Below are 27,404 nucleotides of genomic sequence, written 5' to 3'. Positions count from 1 at the left end.
ACGTTATTTTTCTGCTACAGGGAGGCTTTTCTTAGCTAGATCGATAATGTTTTGCCCTGCCATTTTGAGAAACTGAAGCATGAAAAAAAGTTTTGAAAAACATTTTGAGCCCTTTTTTGTGCTTCAGAGAACTCAGATTTCTATGTGCACTGTAAGAGCATAGATCTGTTGTGCCATTCACTAACTGAATGCAAGCAGTTCGAATTCAATGGTGATACATTAAAAGAATGCATGCAAAGGATATGGTATTGTTGAAGGGAGAAGATTCATATAGACAATTGAGTGTTTTCTGTATCATGAAAGGCAGAGGAGAAGGATGGAGTGGTTTTAAAGTCAGAGGCAACCTAAGGTACAGCTAGGACACGTGAGTTCATTGGAACCTCTGCTCTTGCTGGAGCCTTGATGGGAGCGAGGCGCAGAGTAATGCTCTCAGAAGCTCTTGCCTGCATTTTTAGCTACCTAAATAATGTAGGTAATCTTAGTCATCATCATCAAAACATCACATTGTATTTACATGCACTGAAGGCACCATTTCTATTACATTCATGCCAGGTATTGAACAAAAGAGAAAAGCAGAAATGAAACCAGCATTTACTATCTTTGTGTATAGTACGTTCTCTGAGGGGTATTTACACAGCATGAAGAATGTTCCAAAAAAACAGCCTCATTAGTAGTCTCCCACCTCCTCTGGCTGCAACCTAAGGAAAGACTTCAATCATGACACCAGCACAAAGTGCTGAAGAACACAAAGCCAGAATTTGTTCATAAACCCACAGCATATTCATTAATAGCCCTGGGAGAGATGTGCATTTCTCCAGCAGCTTTTCAGGCAGATGCATGTACTGATCTCTGCAAGCTGCCTCCTTCAGAGAGGCTGCACAGCAGTCCTGGTCTCATCTTCTGCATGTCCTCGTCTCTTCTGGAAATAACTACACTCCTAAGAGCAGAACATCCTGGTTTTACCCTCTTCCACCAACAGACCCCTCCAGAATTCACTTTTTGTGTCTCTGCTGAAAATCGAGTTACAGCAGCTTCCATATCACCTTCCCACTCTTCCTTCCAAACTGGCAAGCCACCAGAACCTCTTTTTTTCCTAAATTACAGCCACCAACAGGAAAAGCAGAGAGACGGCAATGGGTATTGGGCAGGTGGCCAGTTTCGGTGGGGTTTGGAGTAGCTGAGCTCAGCAGTGCCATCGCCCACTCCTTGGTGCGGGGAGCAAACTGCTAACGAGCCACCAGTATAACCTTGCTGGGCTTGTAGACTAGAAATGGGGTGTCATACTACAGGCAGGACTTTGTTCCCTCTGCTGTTGTTCAGGCGATAGGCCTGCCTGCCTCATGGCTCTGCAACCTTTGTTTTAGGCCTAGTTACTTATTATTTTGCAACTCAGCCACAAGCACTGGGGCACGGCACAGTGGGAATCTTTTACACGTACAAAAGCATTTGAACTTCAGCTTCGCTTAGGATCACTTTACATGATTTCCCGATCACTTAACATGACGAATGATCAAATCGGAGGCAAAAGTTTCCTGGTGAAAGTGATAAAAATCAATGAAAGATGACTTTACAGTCATTCCAATTATTTTCCAAATTCAGTTCATGGGTGACAAATTAATGCTTAAGCATATTGGGGGAGTGTGTGCCCTTTATTTAAACAGCAATATAGATATCAATTAAAGGACAAATTAGTTATACCTTTTGACTTATGTGCAAAGAAGAGAATTGCTACAGTATTAAAGAGTTTTTAACTAGTGGGTAGTCTGATAATTAGGGAGCTGTCAGAGCTTGTTATGTTATCTTGCAGCAGTTGGTGTTCAAAATACTTCTTGCCACTCATGATCTGAGTGGGATGTTGTTAATAATGCAGCTACAGTCTACAAGAGTTCAAAAGGTAGAATATAATTACGATACTGTAAATTCTTAATTTTCAATTACTATGACACTAGGGAACTGCCCTTGATAAAGGGCAGATAAAAGACATTTTGGCATTTACAAATGTATGAATAAATAGGAAGGCAAAGAGAAATAACGTTTGCTGGATTGTTACATTTGCAAGTTCTGCGGTTGCTTTTTTAATTTATTTTTGCTCTACTAGATTGCAAAACAGTTTTACCATGTCAACAGTTACAATGCATCATTTGCAGATATTATCTCACTCCAGGCAGCAGTCTCGAGGCCATCAAAAATAATACTTTGGTCTGTAGTGTATTGTAAGCCCATGCACAGCTGATAGTCACAAGAGTTACGTACAGAAAATAACTACCTATTCTAGGAAAAACCCTCATTTGGAATCAAATGCCCAGCTACCTTGCTACATCTCCTCTATTGTTGAATTCACAAGACCACCTAGGCCAGTGGTATGCAAATATTTGGGAGCAGGCCTTTCTCAGCCCTCCAGTTTCATCACTGGTCACCACTAACCTCACCACCAAACTCAGCAGTATAGAAATGATCTGGCTTCACCACCAGCCAAATTCCACCTGGAGGCTGTGGACCACATCGGAAATGATGGCTCAAAGTATCCCCATTCCCTGCTGAAGCTCCATTACTAACTGCAGTTGACTGAATACACCCAACCCCAGCACACAAGATGACGTTTTTACGAAAGACCATATATTCATCAGCAGGGGTACAGGGGATTATCCTGAAGTCGGTATTAATAAGGAAAGCAGAAAAGTAGAGGAAGAAAGATTGCCTAGATAAAATAATTACGTTAAAAAGGCAAGTAACTTTTGCACTGTGGGCAGTACTTCAGTCCTGTTTAGGAGGGAGAACACTGAACATTGGCCCTGTGTAGCCTCTCTCACAGGACGGCATCATTCTTGCACTACCCTTAACGGCACAACCTGTTATATATATCACCTCCGAGTACACCAAGTGCATTTTGTCAGCCTGGTTTTCTCTCTGCCATTTTCAGAAGTGCCAACACGAATATTCACTCCAGGGCAGAGCAGCTCAAGACAGAAACTTACATATGAAACACTCCCTCGTGCCTGCGGTGAGGTGAGAAGCAATGCTGCTTGCCCACACCTGCGTGCAGAGCCACGTGCGGCGAAGGGCTCCCTCACCACCTTTGCCTGGAGCGGGAAGGTTTTCAGCTTCTCTTGTCCTAGGAGTTATCAGAGACAGTTCTGAAAGAATCCTTAGCAGAAGGATAACAAGCAAATCCTCCACATAAAAGGGGGTCACTCCATCACCCTGGGACATTTCTTTTATCATTGAGGAGCACCAGTGACTTGCATTTTAGACTTACAGTCAAGTTACTGCGGCTTTACAGGCTACACCAGGCTAGCAGAGGTGCACTAACCATCCAGGCGCATGCTCTCTGCCTGCTGCGACTGCAAGCTCATGCAGCTTCTCTTACACTTTAGGGAAACAGCTTTTAGGAGAAGTTGTGTTACCTTTTGTTCACCACAAAGACTGCAGACAGTTACAGGGGTTCAGCTGACCGGCCGTGTTGTTACTACAGCTTACTAATTTACGGGGTAGCCTTCAGCAGATGGATCAGCCACTGGATTTCTGTTTCAGTGGGAAAACCACGCATCGCCTGCAGAACCTGACCTTCCAGACCTGCTGCAGGTCTGCACTCCCGATATGTGTGCAGTTCTGAATACCAGAGCTACTAGTTTCACAGCTCCCAGTAAAACTGAGCAAGATCAAACTCACGGAAAACTCCGTGTTCCTCTCTGAAACTGCAGGTGATTCTATTTTATGATGGCCTTTATGCCAAGTTTCACAAACAACTGCTATCTGGGGGCCTGCAGCAGAAATCTTATTTGTGGGTGTTTCCTACCAAACCTACAGAATAAAAATGAATGCTCCAAGGCCAAATATCTAAAGAAATATTTTATTCAAGCTGAATGAATAGTTATAATTTAATCCCATGAAACAGACTGTCATTGGTGGGGGAAGGGATAAATAGCCATAATTGAAAGTTTACGTAGCGTGAGACTCCGCAGCAGGAAACTCTGCTATTAAAGTATTTTTTCTGATGTATTTTTAAAACATTTATAATTTATATAAAAACACCAGGCGGTACCTTTAAAGTTATTTAGCATGAAAGTCCAATAAAAAGCTCCTTAGGTTTTAACAGCGTGATACAATAGCTCTCACAGTACGTATAGTTTGCCAACTCTTACATTCAGTAGCGTAGGGAACAAAAGCACAATACTTAGTGCTCTCTGTCAAATCAAGAAAAAGTCATTTCACCACTTACAGTAATTTACATACATGGCAAGTCAGTCCAAAATGCAGGTGCCTTATCCAAGAAGGGAGAGGAAGCACAAAAGGTCAGAAGTACCATCACAAGCACTAAATACAAAGCAGTTTCTTCAGGTTTTCACAGGTATGAGATACTGAAGGAAATCCCAACTGAAGCATGTCCTTCAAGTAATACACATGTAGCACTATCTTAATTTGCTCAGTTATTCAGCAGTGGAGATCGTGTCAGCTTGCTAATAAGGCAATCAGCATGAGACACCAACACAAAGTAGGAAAACAACCTGTTTTCAAGTTGTAGGTGCACAGAAATAATTTATTTGAGGTCTTTAATTTCCAATTCTCAGCTCGAACTAGTCCCTTGCTTTCTTTTTTTTTCAGAATAAAAAATAAAACTAAGGCAAATCTTCTAGCCTCAGGTCCCACTGTATAATCTCTCACTACAAGTCAGTGGGAGTCTATAGATATGGCCGAGGGCAGATTTCACCTCTGTGCCTGTGATTAGTGATTTGAGAAGGTAAGAAGAGCAAAGAAAAGAAAAATAGAAACAAAACTTATTTTATGTAGGACAGCTGCTTTTTCATGCTCTGGGCCACTCAGCACCATGGCTCTAACTTTGACAAGGGCCGGTTTTGAAAAGACGTAGCAAGAACTCATGATCACATTGACATCCATGGTGCAGGCAAATCTACTTTTCATTATTCTATTATCAGTCAAGACTGGTGACAACGGCACCAACAAAATCTAAGCCATTTTCCCCCTACTACAGCTGTTAACAGCTGCATGTGGTGCAAGTCTTGCATCTCCCAGCACTCAGGGAGGGGACGTACTGTAACATTTTGCGGTGACAAACCTGCAGACCGGTTGAAAACAGGGGGAAGAATGGCATCATACCAATGGGAAGGGTACGTAGGCTGTACAAACCAAGGCCCTGGCAGTGCCATGCATGCACAAACCTGTTTCACAACCAGCCTGTCACAGCCAGTGGCATCACAACACTATTTTGATTAGTTTGATTTGTCCAGTGAACAGAAACCAATTATACTGGATAGGGTGAGAGGGGGGTATTTTTTTTCCCAAATTCTGATAGTCAATTTTTTCTAGACTGACTCCCACAAACATAATTTAAAAGTGTTTCAAGGTGGTCTTTCAGTAGCCTGAAGTGTTAATAGATTATTTAGTAGACCCCCACACTAATCCAGGTAAGCATCATGTATAGGCTGAGGAGAAACCTAACAGTTGTCAAAAAACTGAGGCACTACCATCAATTCGTTCAGCTTGGTTAATGGTCAGGCTTGAGAGAGGGTGTAACGGTACCTTTATCTTGATAGGGAATTAACTACCATTATTTATACTCATCATGAAAGAAAGAAACGAAAAACAAAGAATAACCTTTTAAGTGGCAAGAACACAACTCTGCTCTGTGATGCTGAGGGAAACAAAGGTTGACTAATGCCATCTGCTCCCAGATCTGGGTTGGCCCACAATACAACGAAGCAACTTCAGTCATCTTCAAACACCAAACTCCTGCCACGGTGCCTGTATCACAGACTGAGCACTGCCATAAAACCAGCTGTTTGCAAGGCCCTGCCACTAGACAGATCCATTGAGACTGAAATTACTCAAAGCAAACTTAACTGGTCCATGGTCTGTGTCTCAGGATCTTCACGGTCTGACTCAGGATCTTCCTGCTGAAGGACAGCAATCTGGAGAGGAGGGTTCACAGCTCACCATGCGAATAATCCTCCAAGTGCAAGAAAGCAAAGCACAGAGTATACAAGTACTCTGGTGTCAGACGAAAGGCAGTTTGCCAGGACTCTATTTCTGGTGCTTGTGCACTTGTGCTGACTCATACACTATGAAAAAGGCAAGTAATAACTTTGTAAGTGAATGCGTTCAAAGAACAATTTTTTTTTTTTTTTTTAATTTTCAATCCCAATATTGCACCCCTACTTCACTTTAGAGGTAATACCAGAGGAGCTAAGTGCATTATACTGTAAACACACCAAAATGGAAATGTTTCTCTGTAATGGACTAGCTCATCACCTAGGCCAACTTCTCCATTGCTCTACATTCCATGTAGCCTCAGGAATACCGTAAGAGCTGTAAATCAGTGAAGAATAGCATCCTTTGAGCCTAAATCTCCCCCAGCCATTCAAAAGTCATGTTAATATGTTGCTACAGCTGTAACGTACACGAAGCGACCGTCAGTCAGAGCTGTTACAATCAATGGTATTGAAAGATAGCACTGCGGTTAGCTACCATATCAATCACGTTAAAGAGTGATAAACAATTACAACTATCAGCCCAGTATCATTGCACAGGACACTAAACAAAAGATTCCCACGTCTTTAAGGTTGCATTTTTTATAGTTGATTATATCTTTGTTCAAATTATCGAGTTTTATAAAATCTGCTTTTCAACTCTCCCTAAATGATAAAAGCACCAGTACCTGGAGAACAAGCATCCTTTAAATCAATAAGGTGAAGCTGCACTCAGAGAAGTGGCTGTAAAAAAATGCCTTGCCAAGTTACAAATTTTCTCTTTCTCAGTAACTTTCATCATCTTTGAGCTGGATGCCGAGTTGGTTTTTTTCTTTAACCAACAGCACCGTAGGCTTGACGCTCCTGTGAGCTCACGCCTGGGGCAAGCCTGGTGATAGAGGGGCAGAAACACAGCTCCAGGGGCTCGGGAAACTACAGCCTGAGTTAATTTGACAAAGCCAGGACTGGAGGTGAAACCAACTCACTTCCATGAATGCGCTTGATACGCAGCACTGCCAGAAGAGAAAAACTTTAAACATGTGCTCTAAGTGAAACAAACACAATTTCAAGTACCTATAGAAAACAGAGCCATTAAAAACACTTCATTTTCTCACAGACACGCTTTCCATGCTAATTTACACCTTTGAACATTTAGGTTATTCCACATCTTACCAAAAGGCAGATTAACTCCACTTCAGTATAGAGATGGAAAAATCAATATTGATTTGTGCCATTGTAGGCTATACCGACATATACGAAGAGAAGAGAAAGGAATTTTCTCCTGCTGTTTCCTTTAAGCTGCATGCTATTTCTGCATTTCACATTATAAATGATAGCTCTGCAAATTTGCCTTGCCCAGTCCTGGTATAACAGCCCACCAGTATCTTAGCTGGTTAACAGGACTGCTGTACAGGACCTGCTCTTTCTGATTCCCTGTGCTGATGTGCAGCTGCGTATGCTGGATGTATCTTCCAGACACTCCAGTTATGAGATACATCTTCCATTACATCTTTTGAGCCAGAACAATTGGAGAAAAAAGGCTTTCTCCAGTTGGTGCAAAAAAGCCAAATCATCCTGGGGTTATTTATTTATTTATTTATTTATTTTAAATGTAAAATTATCAGCTACGGGAGCAAACCAAGCAAGGGGACTGGTAGAAGCACTCAAGGTGATAAATGTAGAAATAAAAATGGGTGCCACTGCCCCTGAAAACAGCTCTCCCACTGTCCGCAGCCATTTATGGGTGTGCTCAAATCCCACCCCTGGTTTAGTTTCATCCGCAAGGCTATGCTGTGAAACACTTTAAACTAAATTCACAGGCTCTCTTCCCTTTTTGAGCCAAACACAGGTCGGCTGGGACCCTGACCCTTTTAGTACTTTGCTTCATGAGTGAAGTCAACTACCAGCACACCGTGAATTTGCCTTCTGACCAAATGTCCCATCAGACCAAGAGCAAAATAAAGAAAACTCTGACCTGCAGTGGCCGCCTGTAACTTTAGTGATCTTTGTAGGGTCTCCTGTGCAAAAGCATCTCCGTAAGCATTTTCCTGAGAAGTTTTAAAGCAGGTACTTCTCCGTCAGTAATTCCCTGCATATGGTTCATTGGAGCTACCGCTGCCAGGGTAGGGCTGTGGGGGCAAGACTGGGGCTTTTCAACACGTAAGACCCCTTCCTTCCCTAGTAATAATGGCACTGCTGACTGAATAAAGAAATAGGAATTAGGCCCCTTAGACTCCCGCACTTAAAAGCAGCCACGTAGCGTGCATATTTGCCCATCGGGGGGTAAGCAGCGCGTGGGGAGCTTTGCGCACATATCTTATTAAATAACCTGTGGGATGCACACCAAAAGCCCGTGCACCTCTTTAAATAAACTAGCATGAACACTTATTTACCATTCTCATTTTCTGTGTCAATCAGCTTGGGGGGGGTGGGGGCGGGGAAAAGGTAAATTGGTCTCCACAATGCCTCAGTACAGGAACACTGAACTATTAGATTGTTGTCTCCAGCATCTTTCTATGCAGTTTTTGGTAAGATTTTCTTGCCAATCTACTTACACAGTGTTAAGGGTCTATCCACATATGAATCAAACGCAAACGTTGACAAAAAAGAAAAAAAAAGTTCAAAATCCCTCTACGCTGCAGTACAGAAACCAACAAACAGAAGGAGGCACTAACCCAAACAAAAACAACTCCTGAAACATTTTGGAAGGCAGACTGATTTCCATAAACTCATTAAAACAATTCCCAATTAGGCATAAAATAGAAGATTCAAGATTCATATTATCAAGACAGAAAGAGAGTCTCCATCCTCATGGCTGATTGATGTTCTGATTTGCAGAGCTTTAAAAATAAAGCTCCACGCCACCCTCCTTCCCTTGCCCCCGTTTTAAAATATTGCTTTCCAAAGCAATCAAGAATACCTCCTGGAAGAGCCAAATCAAACTATATCTTGTCCTTGAGGATATTAGCTGAGAAACGATTTTTGCAAGCCACACTGTAAGGCATACATTGATCTGATGACAGCTTTTGAATCTTTAGATAGAGTTGAACTTTGGCCTTTTTTTCATAATGCCAGCATGCCTCTGTCTGTGAAAGCCCTCAGAGTCACAGGTTTTTTGCCAAACACAGAGAAATAAATCTATGAATAATACTTTTGCCATTTCATTTCGCTATTCCCATTTCTCATGCAAGTTTGTGGGTCTGCTCCTGATTTTTCTCCTGCCATGCTATAAGCTAGCGCATGATTTTAAAGAAAGAGATAAAAGTAATTAGGCTTATTGGGTTTTTCAAGTTGATGGATTTTTAATTTTTTTAAGGGAAATGAAAAATCTTTTTCTTTTCTTATGTTTTCTTATCTTAGGGCAATTGCCAGTATTTTCCTCATGCTTCAGTGTGGGCACATGGACAGATTCAAAACTGCGTACAGAAATGAAGAAACTGAGAATGCATTGTCTAATAAAAATCTTATTTTAACTTACAAGATAGCAAGGGGTGGGATACTTAGGAAAAGAAAATAAAAATAATTTAAGGGTTGAACAAAGAAACTTCATGTCCTCTAGCCACCTGTAAGAACAAAGTCTGCTGTGAGCAACCCCACTTGCCACTTCCATAGAGTTTATGTCCTGCGAGTGAGAACTTCTCCATAGCTCCCTTACGGCTGCCAGCAGCTTCCACTAGTTGGGGTTTTAGTATCTAATGAAATCTAACAAGGTCTTAAAAATAATAATTCAGTACTGGGAAATCAATTTGATGCCAGAAAGAAAGACAAGATAAAATAACTCTTGAATATGTAGATAATTCCCAAGGAATAGAAAACTTCAGTGCTCAGCCCCTCCATCAAAGCCTGCTGAAGTCAATTAGGAGACCTCACTTTGGCTGAGGTCTATAACTTAGCATGTGGTGAAGGCTCAAAGAAAATGGTGAAGCTGGCCAAAAAAATTGCTTTTTCTCCCATTCTCCATCACCTCTGTACTCAGGTAACAAAATCAAAGAGATCTATGCTAAGAAACTAAAAGTGCTGCCCAAAAGAAGGTGTTCCCTCAATCTTGCACCTCTCAGGCAGATTCCACAGGACCTTACTGGTGAAATCCAGAAGAATACATCTGGCATCCATACGGCATTGAGCAATTTAAGTAAAAGAATATCTATGGCACAATTTCTCTTAAATACATCTCACATCTGTCAAATGTGCACTGCAATCAATACTTTTATGACTGTAGCTGCAAGTTGCCAAAGAAACACAGCAGCTATCTTTTAAACTGATATCAGCTAGATATAATGGGATATCGGAATTAACGTTAGCTCAGTCAAGCATGACAGCTTGGCGTAATGACTAAGTGTCAGCTACTTTGAACGTTTACATCTCTTTTAATTACCATGATTACCCAACTGACTGGTTTTCTGCTCATATGCCTCCCGGAGGCTACGAACGAGCAACAAACTGTAAGACATACATACGTCAGCAAAGTTTTCCACCGAATTGTAAGGATCAGATGTTGATCCTTATCAAACCGCTGTCCCCTGCTAAGAAGCACATTGCAGAAAACCTTACCACTGCTTGGGATGGGGAGAGATATCTTATTTTTGTTCTCTTACTCAATATAACGGCTTTTCTAGGCAGTGGTAGTTGTGGAAACTTGGTAGATCAAGGAGTTTTCTTACTGCAAGGCCTCTTCTGTATCCCACCAAGTTCAGAGTGGTTGAAAGCCTGCTTGTTTTATTTCTAATTAAGGCTTCCCTCTTTTGTCTCCAGGCTAATACAGCTCTTCAAACCAAATCCTGTGGGTTACGTATTAAGCAAAAGAACTATTTTTTTTCCCCTGTGTGCATGGACAGGCTGGAAATACAAACCTAACTTTTAATGAGTTCTGTTTTCAGCTAAAGCACCTTTCACTTTGTCACTTCAAAACTACCAAAAGCAGAAATTCTGTGTGAGGGAGTCCCGGGTAAGCACACACCTACACAAAACCCATTTAACTGGTCAATCCTATACCAGACCTGTATGAGACAAACGGGGACCACTGGGACTCACTGAGTGCTGCTTCCAGGGGGGGACTACGGGAAACCTCTGACTGGCGAGTGCTGAATTAGACCTTTTCTGAGACATAGCGGTTTGCAGTAGGATTCATTTCGGGAGAGACATCTCTTCACCACCTCTCCTGTCCATAAATGTACTTTTGCTTTCCTAGCCTTCACCCCCCACTTCTGTGGATTGCGTCCCAAGTGTACTCCCCCTTAATATGTTTTTGAAGCAAGTATTGCAAGAGCTATAAGGAGATGTTTTCATAATGAGGGTAATTATCATTGCATTTTAATGTACTGCAATACAGAGCCATGGTTCAGTAGCTTTACTTTAGAGCAAGTGTTAAAATAGAGAGCTTTAGATCTATCAAGAAATACATCTGTAACTAACCTTTGGTGCTGCATGCCAGGGTTTTCTCATACGAAACACTAATGAGGTGTGCTCTGGCCTGCCTGCCACAAGTGGATGAGGCTCTTCTAATGAGTCTATAGCTACAAAGAAAAGGAAATAACTATCAAGTCACTTTGGCCTCTTTCTATATACAGTACCATCTAATAACTCTAATTGTGACAGAACATTGCCTCCTAGAGATTGATATCACTACATTAAAAAAAAAAAAATCAAATCAGAGTGCAGCTAAGAACAGGGGAGCTTAGAGAAAAAACAAGATTAGCCATAGATATGGCCAACTATCAGAACCATAATAGCATTATAAATCCCATTACTCTCAATATATCTGACATAGTATACACGGATAGAAAGTAGCAGTAAAATACCACATACCGGTTCATTATTTTCCTTGGCATACACCACTTGTATAGTTTTGTGAGAAGGGAAGGAAAGGGGAAGAGGATGTTTAGGGGATGGTGAAGGAGCGCTCACCCATCTGTTTTCAGTGAGAAAAATCCCCATTTTGGACACGCACAAGAAGCCTCCCACAGGAGAGGTGAAGCCACTGATAGCAACCCTCGGGTACTACTGGCAGCTGTTCCAAAGCCTCTCAGCTTAGCCAAGCCCTGAAAATCCTTCTCCAGCCTGTCAAGGCCCAGAAAAGGCAGCTGATCCTTGTTAGCAAATTAGCCAGGCAGAATAGGTAAACTTAAGTTATCCCAAAAAGCCAATTAAGAGGACTTACGAGGCGAGTCCAGCTGGTCAGCAACAGAAAAGAGATTGGCAGCCTTGGCTTGGGAGGTAGGAGCCAAGGTAGCCGGGATAATTACCAAGGTTGTGCGAGTACACGATACTCTTTGGGTCTCAGTTAAGAACAGACAGGCGAGCAAGACATGACACAGCAGGAGACCCGGGATGGTAATGCTGTTAATTGGAGACTGCAAATAAACCTAAGCCTGGGCAGAGCTCTCCTCTGCATTGCACAGCCCTTGCTTCTGCTGTGCTGGCTTGACCCCTCCAGCAATCCTGCCATTAGACAGTGGAAACATTAGGCATGTCACTGTGCCTCCTGCCCAGGTCTGTGCTTTTGCTGAGAAGCAGCTTTTATGCATAAATAGTGTGGGGAATCTGGGATGGAGGTCTCCACGAGTGAGATGAAACTTTAAAGCAAACCCTGTGAAAACCCCAAACTGGAAGCAGTTTAACTACTGGCATGAGAGTTGGCGGGGCCAGCTAATGGAGCAAGGGAGAGAAAAGAGCACAACGTATAAATTGTGAGGGCTGGGGTCAGTCGGAGGAGAACGGGTAAGAAATCTCTTTTATTCCCACTCTCACCTATTGTGATTTCCCCTGCAGAAAGAGCGAGCTTTCCAAGTGAAGAAGCCATCAATGAAAGCTGAATTTTATGTTGGCTACAAAACGACTCTCATATTAACCCTTCCTCCAAGAATCACCATCAGGTTTTTCCTGCACAATGCAACATCTTTCCTGAACCAGAAAGCCTCTTCATTTATGAAAATTGCACTGTTGTTCAGTGGCATTTTCCGAGGCATGAGCCTGGCAGCTTCCATTGTTTTCCGCAGGAGCCCCAGTCTCACCCCAATCAATCACTTTCCTAAGAAAGCCTTCCTATTTCTCCATCTCTCAAGGCAGCTAGAGCCGACTGCAGCGAAGAAGGCATGGGTACAACAAACCTGTAAAGAAAGGGGTTATTCAACTCAGAAATGTTAAATATTATTAATGTATTAGAGAGCTAACACAGTAGCTGTTCTTGCTGGTAAATGCTTTAGTGATACACTAATCTCACCATCCGCATAATTCCTAGCATCTCCCCAGAGAAACTGAATTTACTGCATCGGCCATATAAAGGAAAATGTTGCTTTTCCATTGTGATTCTACCCACAACTTCTAACACTGCCTTATTAAAATAACTTCCCCCTGACTTTCACAGTATTCTGAAGGTGACAACATTTTTAGACATGACATCCTTCTCCAACAGAGAGTGCAGTTACAGGAGCCTTGTAATGGCTTTTCCAAAGCAATAACTCTGCAATTTGAAAAAAAAAAAAAAGAAAAAGCTGTTTTTATTAAGATCCTCTTTTTCATTAATGTTTGTATTTTAGACCTGGATATCATCCTGTGGATATTGATGGTAGAGAACTGGGTACTATGACACTGAAAGCATCTTCTCCCGGTGATTTATTTTACTGTAAATACCCTTCATTTACTTTATTGAAGAATGAAAAAAAAAAAAAAAAAGAGAAAAAGAACATTTTGATGTATGCTTTTTTCCCCAAGCTCAGGTGTAAGGTGTCTCTGTCAAGGATAATCTGTCAGTATTTAGAGACATAATAAACTCCATCAGAAACCTAGATGTTTCTGCTTTAACATGTTGGGGAATTCTACCAAGAGACGCTTGGGAGCCCTATCCAAAAGAAGACTTCTGGAGATCAGAAAGAGATGTTTGTTTGGAAGTTTCACTGCCAGCAAAGCTGCTCTTTGTGCAAACCGTGCAGGGACACTCTCCAGCAGACCCACCACCGCTTACAAATTTCCCCGGTGGCCTCCCTGCACCTTCCTCAAGCGTTCCTGCTATGGTTTTATTTTGTTAAACTAGATCAAAGTTTTGAATCTACTCACAAGTCATAAAACCATAAACACATTCGCAATAAAAGCACTCGCCAGCTATCTCAGAAATGATAGATATAGAGCCCAAGGAGTTATTTTTCCTTACATCTGTAAAATTTTCTTCTTAAGTAGCCTGGGAGTATAATTTACAAAAAATTTCTGATTCAATTCCCTTTAACTTCCTTGACTCTTCCAGCAGGAAGATTTTCTTTCAGTAGTTTTACAATTTCAAATCACCAGCACTACTTTCAGAGCTGCTCAAGTACAGCCCCTCTTTTGGTAAGAATCCTTCACAGGTGAGTTTAAATGTCTCAAGTGTCAGCAAACGAGCTACAAAAGGGCATCCCACCAGCCACTTGATTTCACTTAAGCAAGGACAACAGATTCTCTCTTTTTTTTTTTTTTTAAAGTTACTATGGTATTTGCAGATATCAACTGTATTTAGAACTGCTCTGTGGATAATTTTTTATGAGCATTTGTTCAATAAATGCATCTTCCCCCAGTCCCAAGATTGGTATCTGTCTTCCCAACGCTGCAGCCTAAATATATTTTTGGCAAAAATGGTTACAGCTGAACTTATGTTTTTGACAGAAATATACGAAGAATATCAACACATCAAAGATCTCCATCTGAATTCAGAGAAGCTATCACTCTTTTCTCTGCTTTTTATGAAAGAATTCCCTTAGAAACATATCCTAAGGAAACTTTTGCACTATTGTGGCTAAATTTTCATACCATTTGTAATTACTTCACTGTAAGCACGGAAGACTGGGGAGAGTCATAGCCGCCCATCTCACATAAAGGCTGTTGGGGACTAACAGACATTGCCGAGTGAAGACAGATATAACAGTGAAGTAGGATTATACTAAAAGGGCCACAATTTCTTCCCACTCATCCCAACCACTAACAGAGCACATCCGGACAGATTATGGCCCCAGCTGGGGAAACACTCAGCTGTCACAATGGGTATAATGGGTAGAAATCTCAATTTTCTCAGTTCCCAGCTATCTGAGAGTCTCTGAGGCCACAGAACAACTGGGGGCAACTTGGAGCCGCCCCTTCAGATGCTCTAACTGAAATCAAGGCTGGAGCAGATGGGGTTTGTGAGTCTGAGACCCATAATCGGCTCCCTGGTACCCCTCCTCTGCACTGAGCAGATCTTGAATCTGGGCCAATATAAGCTGCACTTAGAAGGGTGCTTGAAGTAGCTTAATTAGGGAGATGCATTACAAAAGCTGCTCTCATACAAAATAATTCATTTACTAACATAAAATATAGAAACAATTCCATTGGTTTCTACCTTTCCATGTCCAACGCAATCTGTAGAGCTAAGGAGCACCCTTACAACTTCTTAAGAAAGAATAACAACAATGGAAATTATTAAAAAAGAGCCTGAGACACCAAAAATCCAGCAATTAAAAGCACCTAATACAATATTCATGCTTTCATGTATCAGATGCTCCCAAACTGTTCTTGCCGCATGCCTGCATTCATTACAGTGTGTAAACCTCTGAGTGATAGTCATGGTCTTAAGTTAAATTATCCCACATCAAAAATCAGTCTCTGCACTTCTACTTCAATCTTGTCACGCTGCTTGGCTCCAAAGTTACCCACTTCCCTTAATATAATCCTTATCTTTAATGCTTCCCTCCCTTCCCCCTCCCTCCACTTAAAAAGTGCTTTGTACTGCAAAATGTTGTGGCAAAGGATTTTAGGAAGAAGGGGAAAACCTCACCGCAGTAATCTCTCCTCATATCTGAGAGCCAATTTAGAAACTCAAGGTGTCAAAAGTCTCCCAAGTAGCATTCTCCTCCCATAGGTTTCAAATGTCCCCTCCCCAAAGGTGACCCTTCTGACATGCCACGTCCCTGGCATGAGCACACCACTACCAAACCCAGCTGCTCTGGATCGACACTTTAATTAGCGGGGAGGTGACGGAAGAGCACAGAGCAGCAAAGGCAGCGAGCCCTGCGAGCGGGGCTGATCGCACAGTGGGGTACAGTGCCAAAGTCTGTGTTCAGGAGTGACCCAGGACCTTTCTCATTTCAACTGATGCAAACAGAAAGCACCAGGATTCCCCTCAGACGCTCTGGGAATGCCAACTGGCAGAAAGAGAGCTCATCTAAGCTAATTACTGAAAGAGTAGGACAAGTAAATGAGTCACGGCAACGGAAATCTCAGCAAACGATGGTTGTCCTTTCACCACATTAAAACCTGGCATTTCCTTTGGGAAAAATTAAAACCACTTTACTTCCTTTAACATTAATAAAAATCATGACAGAAACACCAGCACAGGCTTACAGAAATGTGACTAAGTTTTAGATATGTGGCTTTTTTTGAAAGCTATTCAAACATGCTAAATAATCTTTAATCAATTTTGCACTTGATTTTTTCTGCGAATTGTTTAAAGATGAGACGCTTTTAAAGCAACTTTTAGGTTCATTCCAGTCCTATGATACCTCTTGAAAGTTCAGAGCAATGGCTATGCATTCAAGTGCTGCATTACTGAGAAATGTACATCAGCTGGAAAATCAAAATGTTATCATACAGACATATGGACATTATCTGGAAGTGAAGATCAAGTAAAAATTTTCAACATGTACAATAAATATTAGGGGAGGATATTATTGTAAATGAACTGGAGAATTAAATAACACTATAACAGTGGAGAAAAAGCTAGTTATTACTACTCCAAGAAAGAATAGGTGGAATTCCAAGGCAGTGGGTGGGCTGAGATCCTTCCCATTGAACTCAATTGCAGACTTCGAGAGGAGCAAACTCAGACCAACAAAATGATTGCTTTGAAAAGCAGTGGGTTTCCTGCCTTGAGAGTTAAAAGATCAGAAGCTCCAAGGGACCACTTTTCTGTGGAAATCCTTGAAAGTGCAACTGCAAGATTGTGCTTTCCCCTGCACACATAAGGAATCTGCACTACTAAAAACAAGAGACTGTTTCTGTGCCAAAATTAAGTCAAGTGAGATTTACCAATGTGCAAATGTCTGCTCCAGAAGGAAAGATGGCCTGTGCAGTTTTACAGACCACTTCAAAATTGTGCCCGTCGTAGAGAATACATAGTTTAAGCACTTTTCTCAGGCACCCAAATGACTCATGAGCTTCCTCCCCTCATGGTGGAAAGATATTGGCACCTCCTGAAGGTGGTTCTGCTCATCAGAGATCAGGCTCAGCTCAGGTTCCTAACTCAGGGCATTCAAACTGGGTACCTAAAGCTTTGCATTGAAGTTTCTCCTCCATAGGGTATTTCACTGCGCTAACAGGGTGTGCTGACCTCTATTAAAAAAACATAGGAGTTTTCATCAAGGGCAGGTAGTGCCCAAACAAATATTTTGATACACTTATAGCTGCAGGAAAAGAATGAGCTAAGAACCCAATAGGCATCGTATAATTATACAGATCAGATCAAGAGACTGTCGTCTATCAGGTTGACTAACTGTGTCTCTGTATATGACAAATTTCTACTCAGATGAAAAAAGTAAAGTTTTTCTATAGAACTGTAGTAAGCCATTAAACCCCGTAGGCATGTGAAGGTTTGCAATGTACCTAACACACAATATCAAGGGTATTTCAGGTCTCACTTCATGTCACATCAAGTCATTTTTTTTTTTTATTGATGTATTACATTCCTGGGGTTGGGATTGCTGAAGTTGCGGGGAGGTCTCTGAGGTGCAGGTCTGGGTAAAACAGAGCATCATGTCATGAGATATTTATCAAATGATACTGTGAATGACCAAAAAAGAGATGAGGTGGGGACAAAGGCTTCTCCAGCTGGGAAGTTATCAAACAGTTGGAGCCTAGGAACAGATAGCTCAGTGGCAGCTGGCTGTCCCCAACTCCCTAAAAAATTAATCACTGCAAATAAGTGCATAAAAAGACAACACCTCAATCTGTTTCCCACTGAAGTTGGTGGCAAAATTCCCATGTCTTGTTCCTATCCACCCTCCAATCTGTGCCATGAGGCCCAGATGTGCTCGCAGCAGTCCTGTTGTTGAGATAGAATAAATGTGCTGGCACCAGCGGATTTGCCAAGTGGTGCCTGTGGGGAAAATCCACAGGACCCATGTCCCACCCCTGCGTACTCTCCCCTCACTCCCTCTGCACCGTGCAGAATGAGCTCCCGGTGTTTGAGCCTTTGCAATGTCAAACTTCAAGGTTTGGCCAGTCCTGTGGTGCAAACGAACACGAGCATGAGCAGCTCACCTCGAGAAATTTGCTTCCATCCCTACAGATACAAAACCTGATTTATAGTATATACACTGAAGATGATGGAGCTGCGACTGCGCAAAAAACGTTACCATCAGCCTTTCCTGGCGTTCAACAAATTACATTTGCAGCCCTAAAACTCTGTTAACACTGGAGCAAAATTACTCATCAAAGCTGCTATTGTTTTCAGTGCGCGTTTTTAAAAACAAGAATTTCTTACAGACAATACAAGAGGACTCCATGCTTTCAGAACAAGTACGTGAGCAAGCACCAGGAGTAGCCCTTGCAAATATGCCTTGGTTTAGAAACAGTCATTCTATGAATATTTTTGTTGATAAAACCATATTGGAGAAATGTTCATAGAAAACTAACACAGGTGGAACACAGAATAGCCAAAGGAAATTAATTTACAAGTGTGATGGCATGAATATTCCCAGGAGACACTGAGCAACAGAACTAACCCTCGTTATAATAGCACGTGTTTTCAACATCAGCATTATGCTTGGAAGAAAAATTCTACCTGCAGCAGAACAGCAGATGCAAAAAGGGCTGATAATGAAGCCCAGTTAGAAATCTTTCTACACTGGTAAAAGCATGTCTTGCAATTGCGGCATAAATACTGATCCTGCGTGAAACTCTAGCAAATTCCCACTCTAGGCCTTACGCTCACATCACAAAGCTGACATAAGTACCTTTACAGTCTAAATAGAACAATGCTACTTATTTTATATTAAAAAAAAGAACATTTAGCAACGTGCAGCTATGTAATTATGGGCTGCCAGCAGCAGATAGAATTAATTTGCTGGCATTTCTGTGGTGTAGACTTCACATTTACTGTGCCAGTAAAACTTCTTGGTTTTGAAGAAAGATGGTTGCAAAGACAGCACCTGACAACAGCATAGGCATCCACGGAGAACAGCTCTGGGGAAAAGCAGGAGGGGATGATACAGCTGATAGGGCTATGCTGGAGGTTTTCCCACCTCTCACCCTGATCTCTCCATAACCCCACCACTTCCCTTCCTCCTAACCCCGTTGCATCAAAAAAACTACATTCAGGAGCAAGGTGGTTTTCTGGATGTGCAGCCACGTTGGAAAGGAGGGAGCTGCCCAACAGTAGCAATGTGCTATTTGGAGGCATAAGTTACGTAGCTACTTTATCTCAAGGAAGAGTATTGTTAAGGACGTGAATGTTATTTTTCGTGCTAATAGGAGTGAAATGGGTTGAATTAAGTAAGTCTGAAGAGAGCCACTATATTTGATTACCAGGTAAAAATCTGATTTCAGTAGGGACAATTTTTCCTTGCAATGTAGCAGTAATACGCAGCACCTAGTGAAGTCAGGGAGGCTTTGCCATTGGCTCAACAGGCCCGGGTTTCCCTCTGTGTATATACAGCAGACCATAAACATTTCATAAATGATTGCAATCAAATCCAAAAAAGTATATTTAATAGACCAATCTTCTCAAGATTGATTCTGAAGAAGCTCTATAAAATGATACGTGCTTGTACATATAAAATAAATTTTAGAAAGAGCTTTTTTCCTTCATGTTTTAAATTACTGAATTCTCCAGACTGGTTCCTTTGATTTTAATCTAAGCGGCTGAATTTGCAGATCGCCTAAAGACAAATGAATGTTTGTCATCTGTCCCACTAACATTTTTCTAATATATTGCTTCTCCTTTTGGCAAAGCTGCTAAGATTTGCGTAAAGTTTTTATCTCCTGTTGTAAAACCAAATTTGTTTGGAATGACAAATAATTCATTACAGAATTCCTTTTTTACCTTTCCATGCCCGAGCCATCTTTTCAATGGTTTCAGGGCATTATTCTAGCCAAAGTATCAAATCCACTCTTCTATTTATTCCACTATGCAGTTTTGTGTTTTGCTCTGGCAGGCTTCCAGCTGAATTAATTTGACATTCACTGATCAATCAAACTGTCTCATTACTACCTTCTGCCCGCCTTGTCATCATGGTCCACTGTTGACAAGAGTAAGAAATGAACATCCACAAGGTCACCTTCAGAAAATCTTTTATTTAACTGTAGTAGACCTACTGCTAAGCCCGGGGGTTATCTGCAATCTTCCTGTATGTCTCTCCCTTTCTTTTTACGTGCGTAGTGAATTATTTTATGTAGGCTCATGCAGTTCACAGATGGAGTGACTCCAGCGAGTTATTTAAGCAGTGGCCTTAGTAATTACACTGAGTGTTCGTATAAGGAGGATTGTTTTATTTCAAAAACCACATGGATGACAGGCCAAGTGGATCATTCAGAGAAAAGTATGCAGATATTTATATTCATTATGCAAGCGTTCACAAGAAAGCCACTTTCCTTGTGATATAGTAAATTGTTCTAATTAATTACTATTTATGAGTGCCAACTGATATGGTGAAATTTGCAAAAAGACAGTAGCATTCCTCACCGGAACGGGTACTCTGCCAGAGGATTTCCAATTGCTGTTTACATTTGTCTGAAGTAAATTGACACCTGTAGCAACTGTTATGAAATTCTTACGAAATTAAAACCTATGTGTCCTATGCAGAAGTTAAAACATTTAGAAGGAGATGTCTGCTCTTTTGAATTTTTCTGAGCTGGTTTAAATTTTCCATAGGAAGGATGTAAGTCCTTTTTAGACACTACGATATTTCGTCATGGAGACATTCTGATTCACATTGTACATGAATGATTAGTGCACTAGTACACATTACTGGAAAGGGAACTGAAGTCCTTTATATTCTTCTGAGACAAATATAGCACAGTTTTGGTTATCTTTGGTTACACATATTCATGGATTAGGAACATCCTAGCATTTATTTCCACCTAAGACCACATATGACACTGACCCTTATACACCATCAAGCTTCCAAGGCAGCACAATTAAACTAGAATATAGATCTGATATTTCAGACTGGTTTTGTCTGAAAAACATATCATATTCCTCAGGCTCACTGTAAGATTTGGGTGGCTGTGGTGGAAAAGCAAGTATGACCTGATAGATAGGACTCGTTTATTTCAATACATTGCCTCTTATGTTAAATAATTTATCTTATTTTTCTCCCATTTCTTAGAATTTTTCAATGAGAAACATCTAACAAATAATTCAAGCAGTAATTTCTATGTTGCATATAATGTCTCTTCCATTAATAAACCTTTTGTCTGTGCTAGGTATACATGTGGATTGGAGCTCTGCGTGTGTACACATAGCAGCAAACACGTCTTGGTGTTGCAGATGTGATTGTTAATCAATAATGACATGATCACGAGCGCAACATGGAAACTCCATCACTGCCACAAACTTGGTAAAGATACTTTTGTAAGAGAGAAGCTGTACAAGCAACGGGGTGGATGTTTCAACAAGTCAAAGTCATAAGACAACCTTGGGACCAATTTACTAGGTACTTAGAAACCAAAGGGTATTATTACCTTTAAGAGGAAAGCTCACTTCGCAATAAAACACAAGCCATCAAACTGGAGATGGGAGAGTTAAAGGAGTTATTAAAAGGATAGGAAGTAGTTTGGCTGCAAGCCTTTTTGTGTACTTCCCGAATGCAAAGGGGAATTAAGGTATTGCCACTCCAGTCCCAGAGGAGAAGGTGCTGACTTACAAAGACTTTGTAGAAACGTATGGTTAGGTCTACACAAGGTGTAGCTGAAGCAGAATTAATAAGCTGCAAAACTATGAGACCAAGACAAAGCTGAAAGAACAGGAAAAATCAGGTAGAAAAAAGGTAATTTTGTCAAGATTTTTAACGCTGATAAGCACATTATTAATTAGGTCCTGAATAAATGCATTGGGGTAGACATCTCTCTTGTTGCATGCAGGTGGGAAAAATATTTTTTTCCTTGACATTCAGTCTAATGCATGTTGCAAGATATATTTTCTGTGCTCCTAGATCTAAAAAAGGGTGAAAAAAAGGTATTTTGAGTAAAAAAGATATTTCGTCTAACTTGAAATGAGCAATTTTATATGTTTAGTTTTCCACCTGATGACGCAATCAAATGCAACCTGTCCTCCCTGCCCAATGTTTCCAAATTTATAACAATGTCATAGGAGCTGGGCCAAAATAAGCTGCTGAACTCATCATACTGCAGTGGGCCCATAGAATAAAATCTATCAAAACCAATACTAATGTCACAGTCTAAGCAAGGGCCACCTGTTAGGTCCTTTCCACCACACTCACTCCCACACCATACCATAGTCCACCACTGTCTAACCACAGTGTGCCACTGCCAGACAACAGGACACTTCTGGGAAACAGAACTAACATAGAGAGGAAGAAAACCAAATCTCTGGACACCATTTTTAGTAACATTTAATGCCATTTTTAATCACAATTTACAGTTCATCCAAGTTTGGAGGCTTGCAGCTTTTCTGCACACAGATTCCTCTTGGCCAACTGATCAGGTTGTTGCCAGAACAGAAAAAGCTTGTGAGGACATCAGTCCTACAGGACATGGAAATAAACTTACGAATCACTTGCTAAAAAATGAAAGAAAAAGTGTCATGGAATACTTAAAATAGGCTTTATGTGAAAGAAAAGAGCACTTGAGCATCTTAGCAAAGTGTTGCATTATTTTCATGGTACCATTCTGAAAATATGCTGCAGCTTTGAGCAGTAGTAACTCTCATTTCATTTTTAAACTGCTATTAGTTTAGACGGGCTTGGTTTTCATGTCTCTTAATTTTGAGCATGGGATAGACATTTATGTAGGCATGACAGAGAAGGGAGAGACAGGTATTACTTCAAAATATGATCCAGGACCTTGCCCTGACTCAACGTACAACTCTGTAGAAAAGTGCGGAAGACTTCTAGCTTTGATACCCTGGAAAGACTTCCCATCTCCAAATAAGAAGTCATAGTGTTTACGGAGCTCATGAGAAATTACTGATGTGTTCCAAGGAAACCTTAATCAATGGTGCAAAGTGCTGTTAATAACACCATGGTGCACTTCCATGCAACATTACAATTTGCAGCCCCCCCTTCCACATTTTTTGTTGTGTATTCCCAGAGCCGCTGCCACTCCAGTTAGCTGTTGCTGCGCGGTCTACCAAAGGCGTTTCAAAGGCCTGTTTGCCCTCAGCGAAGAAAAGTCTCTCCAGCCCTGGATTATAGGTTACAAGCCCCTGGCTCTCAGCCCTGCACCCTGAGCACTAAGCTTAAACTCATTAATTCAAGCAGAAGTGCGAGAGTACAATCATGTTTCCACTGGGTGCCGAGAGAGGTATTTGTTGACATCAAGGGAATGCTTGAATTTCGTTTCCTACAGTTAAAGATATAATAAACCGAGAATCCTTTTATTTTCCTTCTTATTTACAGTACAGAGTTGCAAGACAGATGGTAAGAACCCATATAGTATAAAGAAAAGTGCAGCTTTAATTGGCATTTCTGTTAAAAGGATTACTGTTTGATAAAGGCTTGTATTTTCCACTGCTACAGGGAGGAAATTAGATCTTTGATGGAGGTTTAGGATTGTGACTGAAGAAAGTATGTATTTCATCCTTGGGATGGCTGGTTTATTTACAGCTGGCTGTGTAGCATTAGTTTATCAATTACCTCTCAAAATATGATTTACCTATCTGGAGAAAAAAACATTGTTTTTATTGTCTCTAATGATTAGTTTTCACAGTTCTTGTTATTCCCAGCTGCAATAAAATAGTTCTAGTGACAGAAGTTTCAATGTGTTCTGCAAAAGTTTTACTGCTGCCTGCATAGAGTCAGCACACATCTCCTCTTCGTCCTTCATTTTGTGTGATATTTCTTTCAGATTGCACTTGTATTCATAATGATAAGAGAAAAAATGTTGGGTTTTTTTTTCCCAACAGATTCATCTATGCATCTTTAAAAATGTATATATTTATATTAAAAAAGAAACAAGTAAGAAACTGCCAAGACCACTGAATTTGTCTTTCTAAAACTGAAGACAATCTTTCATCCAAGGCCCAGATAGGAAAAATCTACAAAACACCCATTAGACATACAATAGGATGTAAAACAGATCCCAAACTGTTTCTATCACTGAAATCTTTAAGGATTCAGGAATCGCACAGCAGCAACTGATCTTGCACAAATCTCACATATTACCCGAGATCTTTCCATCATGTGATTCTAGGAGGATCAAATCTGATCCTGCTGCGCCATATTTCCTTCCACTTGCTCACCAAAGCCCTAAACTCAACCGTTTTAACATCACCTCAATAAGCAACCACACTTACTGAAGGACACATTTTCTCACCTACCTACATTAAAGGAAAACGTATTTTAGGGAATTTCCTCCATTCCTCTCGATTGGTGACAACCTCATCCCCAAGAAAGCAAAGGCTGACTCTCACCCTTTCCGCTGTGTTGACAGCAGGTAGCGTTTTAATTTTGTTTGCCTGTGGAGCTTCAGGGAAACAGGTGGGATGTGACTGTTCTGAATGAGCTCAAGAATATTAGGATTCAACATACTGATGCCACAAGAGCAACCGTCTACCATACAGGGAAGAGTGAGCAAGATCTTGCTCTTATCAATGCTTGTGACAAAGCCAAATGGAGCTAAATTTTGCACTGAGTGGTTTCAGGATTGAAGGAGTAAGCTTTTGCCTTTCCCTGGTTCACCTGTTCTATCTTTTTTTGGTTTCGTGGGAAATAACAACATCTTGGCATAAAGTCAAGTGTCAACAAGATTTCTGAACGTGTGACCATTTCAGTAACTTTTGAAGTGTAGTGCTTTCTATCTGGAAATGATTTCTTAGCATCTTCCCTCTTTTCTCCTTCTTTTGCTGCATACCGTTCAAGTGTTGGTAAATTAAGTCCTTGGTACGGCAAAGGTTGTAAGCATGTGATTAACATTAAAATGGCCTGTCAGCAGTCTCAAAGTGGATTTCATCATGGGACTACCGAGATGCTTAATGTTCAGCATGAATTAAGTGCTCTGCCAGTTAGAAGGTCTGTTTGCCATGTTGTGCCTATATTACCGCTGTAAGTTAAATTACCACAGTCTATAAAACACCTTGTAGACCATTTCTCCTGGATGAAAGGAGCTATGCAGAATAAATTGCAGTTTCTGAAACACAAACACCCACCTGAAATGATTATGGAAAAAAATACAGGAAAATTGTTGTAGATATATTTCTGTTCCACTTCAGTATCACAAAATTCAAAGTATTCTCTTTGTATCAGATAATTCCATTTTGCTAATTTTCAAGTTTCACAATCGCCAATTACAAGCAAAACGTCAAAATAACAGGAAGGCAAAGCATCAGCATTTGTCTATCAATAAGCTGTATCTATTCATAACTAAATCTAAAATACAGCTTAGATATTTTATGTCAGAAATCAAGGCAAGAAATCTTTCAAATAAGCATATTCCTACTCTGTGAGAAACCTGCTTCAGATTAATTTTAGAACATGTAAGCTGTACATTAGAAGAAAGAGATGGAGCAAATATGTGTATGCTAATATGGTCTTCAATACCACGTTTCAAGGGGCATAAAAGAATGTCAAACTCTCCCATCTTTTTTGGCTGGCCTACAAGGAAATAGCATTAGTAAGTGGCATAAAATCATTCCGTTTCGAGCAGTAACCTGACCCCTTGTTTTCAATTGTGTCAGAACTGAGAGCTCAAAGGGACAATGGGAAAAGATGGCACCCTAGAGACAGATAGATCACACATTTTTTCTATCAATCAAATAGTCTTTGTGCTCAGGTGGACTGAACTCAAGAACGTGTCTCGAATTAGAATTGCTGTCAAATTTATCTTCAGCGTTTGATATTCCAACTACACTTTCATGCAAGAATTAAGAATTTTTCACTGATGTGGTGAATGTGATACCTTGTTCTTTGGATCATCCAAAATGCCTTAGAATTAAGCAGAAAAATGTCACTCTGACCTTGCAGACTGGTTACTGATGTGCTCTAAGGTATTCTGAGGTGGCACGGACCACCATATGCATCCCATAATGTATTGTAACCTTGCTAAGCAATAAATGCAGATGGAGTCATACATGTGTATTAAGATCCTAACGTGGTTTAACCCCAGCCGGCAACTAAGCCCCACCCAGCCGCTCGCTCACTCCCCCCCAGTGGGATGGGGGAGAGAATTGGAAGAGTAAAAGTGAGAAAACTCGTGGGTTGGGATAAAGACAGTTTAATAGGGAAAGCAAAAGCAGCGCACACAAGCAAAGCAAAACAAGGAATTCACTCACTCCTTCCCATGGGCAGGCAGGTGTTCAGCCATCCCCAGGAAAGCAGGGCTCCATCACGCGCAACGGTGACTTGGGAAGACAAACACCATCACTCTGAACGTCCTCCCCTTCCTTCTTCTTCCCCCAGCTTTATATGCTGAGCATGACGCCATATGGTGTGGGATATCCCTTTGGTCAGTTGGGATCAGCTGTCCCGGCCGTGCCCCCTCCCAACTCCTTGTGCCCCCCCAGCCTGCTCGCTGGTGGGGTGGGGTGAGGAGCAGAAAAGGCCTTGACTCTGTGTCAGCACTGCTCAGCAGTAACGAAAACATCCCTGTGTTATCAACACTGTTTTGGTCACAAATCCAAAACATCGCCCCACACTAGCTACTGTGAAGAAAATTAACTCTATCCCAGCCAAACCCAGCGCACCTGGGCAGTCTAGAGTAACTTACCAGTTAGTAACACCCATAGAGTTCTTTGAAGAAGTAAAGGCTAAGGTACTTAGTGGCTATGTTTACTCTATTTGGCATCTGACAGTATTTTAAGGCTAGTGTTTGGTTGATGCCATACTGTAATCAATTAAACTGACATCATCAGTTTTACGAGAAAATTCAGAAATAGTTTTACTTGGCAATTTGGGAAAAATTATGTTAAAATTATTTGCTCTCTATAATTCAGGACAACAAAGGGAATTGGCTGAAAATGCAGTTTTCTTCAAATGTACTTAAAGGAAGCACCCAAATAGTTGCAAAAGCCACCTGTGACACGAAGCTTGCAGTGATACTGACAGGATCATGAGCAGGTCAAAGGGACTCTTTCCTTGGTGCCTGTGGTCCTTTCCTTGGGTGCTCCCCGGGTAGGCACCCAAACATGTACCCCCATGCCTGGGATGACAACTCGCACCTCAAAGCGCAATCCACAATTAGATAGTCCAATTGCAAAATCGACACTTAAAATGTGGCTTCAGATGGGGTGAAAAATTGAGGGTTATGGGC

General features: G+C 41.1%; 1 protein-coding gene across 4 annotated transcripts in view; it reads right to left on the bottom strand.

The window, feature by feature from the left end:
- The window catches only part of TAFA1 (TAFA chemokine like family member 1), a 241,649-nt gene that overhangs the window by 106,890 nt on the left and 107,355 nt on the right, over window positions 1-27,404 (bottom strand). The gene's annotated exons all lie outside the window — the stretch shown is intronic.

Source organism: Aptenodytes patagonicus, chromosome 8 (assembly GCF_965638725.1).
Source record: "Aptenodytes patagonicus chromosome 8, bAptPat1.pri.cur, whole genome shotgun sequence".
NCBI classification, from domain to species: domain Eukaryota; kingdom Metazoa; phylum Chordata; class Aves; order Sphenisciformes; family Spheniscidae; genus Aptenodytes; species Aptenodytes patagonicus.
Note: the sequence above shows the minus strand (reverse complement) of the source record. Positions and strands in the feature narration are given on the sequence as shown.